The sequence below is a fragment of the Meleagris gallopavo genome, chromosome 5, assembly GCF_000146605.3.
Source record: "Meleagris gallopavo isolate NT-WF06-2002-E0010 breed Aviagen turkey brand Nicholas breeding stock chromosome 5, Turkey_5.1, whole genome shotgun sequence".
NCBI classification, from domain to species: Eukaryota; Metazoa; Chordata; class Aves; order Galliformes; family Phasianidae; genus Meleagris; species Meleagris gallopavo.
In genome coordinates, this window is record NC_015015.2 from 27181497 (window position 1) to 27184015 (window position 2519).

Sequence of the window (2519 nt, forward strand, 5' to 3'; positions counted from 1 at the left end):
CGGCCCGCGGCGGGCGGGAGGACTGCGGGAGAAGCGGCAGGTTGCGCCGCGGGGGAGCGGAGCGATAACGAGGAACAGGAAGCGGTGGGGAGAAGAGAGTAACAAAGGCGGGGTGGGAAATGGAAACGGGAGCGTCGCCTGCTTAGCAGGGAGTGTGTGAGACAGGTTTAGGGAAACAAAGGGGAAAATCGCGTGTAGAGGGATAAGGGTTTAAGAGAGGGATCTTTTCTGTCAAAGCTCGGGAGAACCACTTGTGGGGAACCGCGGAGACGTGACACCGTGCCCGGCACGCGGAGAGCAGCTGCAGCCGCTCGGGATTGTCACCATTGGGCCTCGGTGACAGCAAACGAGTTCCCAGCCCCGATCTCGTGGGAGCGCACAGACGCCAGAGCGCCTCATTCCTTCACATTTCTTCACAGTTCCCCTTATTACCAAATGTTGTGCTGACAGACCCCAGCTATTTGCATCTGCACAAAGGAGACCCCAAAGCCACAGGAATTACTGCTTCCGATGGCTCTGACTCCGTCGCAAACTCCATTCTGTTTTACTCTTTGCCTGCTGCAGAACTCCCTAGCAGCTGGCGTTTAGCAGAATGCTGCGGCATGGGGGCTGTCCCCAGGGGAAGCGCAGATGGAGCAGTGCTCAGTTTGGGGGAGATCAGTCACGGCCTGAGCTGCTGCTTGCTCTGGGAAGCAGGCCCAAGCCCAAGCACAGTGAGGTGGTATCAGAGCTCACAGCTGATGGGATCACCTCAGGAAGTTTGTTTTCTGTCAAATTGCCTGGTTTGTGCACACAAATCTTTTTAACTGAAAGTAACAGCTCCTGCATGCTATCTTTCTGCAAAGCCCCACAGTCTTGCTCTACAGGGAAAAAAAATTGTCTTCATTTTTATATTTATTCACCAGGGCCTAGAGAACAGTGCAATCTGCCAGGCTGCAGTGACTCTCACCTGGTTCACTCATCCCCACAAGAAACAGGGGCTTCTCTCTCACGGCCATACAAGAGCCGTGGCTTCTCCACCCACCCCTTGCCAATCAGTGTAGCAGACACAGCTGGGAGCTGAAATGCGGGTCACAGGGCAGGATGCTGCTACTCTGAAGCTCATCACATGATTCAGTGTACAGACAGGAGGACACACTGGAGTAGCCTGCCTGTCACAGAGAGTTCCTACAGTTAGATGGGGACTGCCTGTAACAGAGAGTTCCCACAGATGGAGACGTTCTTTTGCCTTTTCTTCTCTCCCACCCCCCACTCTTCATTCTCCTGCCTTCTCCAGAGCATGTACTGCTTTGTTTTACAGGGTCATCATCACCTAGCAGAGACCTGGAGCACCACTAGGATATTAGCACAATTCCTGTTAAGCGTGACTGACCACTTCCTGCTCCCTTGCTGCAGCACCAGCATTCCTTAATGACAGGAGCACAGGGAACTGAGCTGGGGCTGAAAAAAGCTGACATCTGGAGACACTACACATGTACTTCAGAGACCATGTTATCAAGAGCAAGGGACAGGAAGACGACCCAGAACCCCTCTGTGAAGACCGCAGAACCCAATTGCCCTGTCAGGGGGTGAAGGGTATCTGTAAAAACTCTGTCAGAGACTCAAGAACTTACAAAATCTGAACAAATCTGCAAAGTTTATTAGAAGTGTGCTGTTACAAATAAACTGACATCCACCTAGAAATCTGAAATAGACCAGTCTTTCCTTTTACAAAGTGTTTGTTTTAGTTTCTAAGGTGATAGGAATTTTGTGTAAAATCATAAAGGAGGGGGATATAAAATGCCCTAGCATTTATCATACAATGAAAGTCTTGCAGAGAAGATACGATGTAATACCCAAGCTTAGCTTTTGAACAATAATGGAATTATATCCTTGGCTGCATCTAAAACCTTTGTTCTCTATGGTATCACTGACATCAACAGAGTCCTGTAAACCACAAGTCTCTTTAACAGCTTATCTTACTACCTACATACTTGATAAATTCAAGTGTGAATGTTAAAGTAAAAATAAATGAAAGTAACAGATGCATGAGTGTGCTCTGGCAGGGGAAAAAAAATAAAATAAAATCCCAAAGCCTGATGGGGACACTGCAGAAGAAAAGAACCAAGTGAGTAAAAAGTAACCAAGTGGAAAAGTAACCAAGTGAGTAGACACCAACTACTGGCATAACCTTACTTATGGGAAATCTGTTGCAGCTGGTAACTGAGGCTGTTACATGCTAAACAGCTAAACTTACCTTTTCTTCTCTCTCTGGTACCTGATCTGAGATTTTTTAAAGAGCCCGCAGACAGAAGATTCATTTTTAGCCTGATTTTCTAAGGAAGTCTGTTGGCGCTTCTGCCTGTGGATCCCCTTTCTTTCTCCCTTTCCTTGCCATAAAAGCATGTCTAAGCCATTGCCCAATTCCATCTAAATTTGTACAGAGAGATAGAGCTTTCAAAGGTGACTGCTGTGAAATGCAAAGCCGAGTCAATGAGATAGACCGTAATAAAATTGCCACTGATAAAATGGCGAGCATG

The 2519-nt window shown here is 47.8% G+C and overlaps 1 long non-coding RNA gene across 1 annotated transcript in view; it reads left to right on the top strand.

Annotated features, from left to right (window-relative positions):
* LOC104911138 overlaps positions 1-1683 on the top strand; it is a 2299-nt gene extending 616 nt beyond the window's left edge. The window contains exon 2 of the long non-coding RNA XR_793659.3: positions 1301-1683. This is a non-coding gene — a long non-coding RNA (uncharacterized LOC104911138). The remainder of the gene's footprint in view (positions 1-1300) is intronic.
* The last annotated feature ends 836 nt before the right edge of the window (positions 1684-2519 follow it).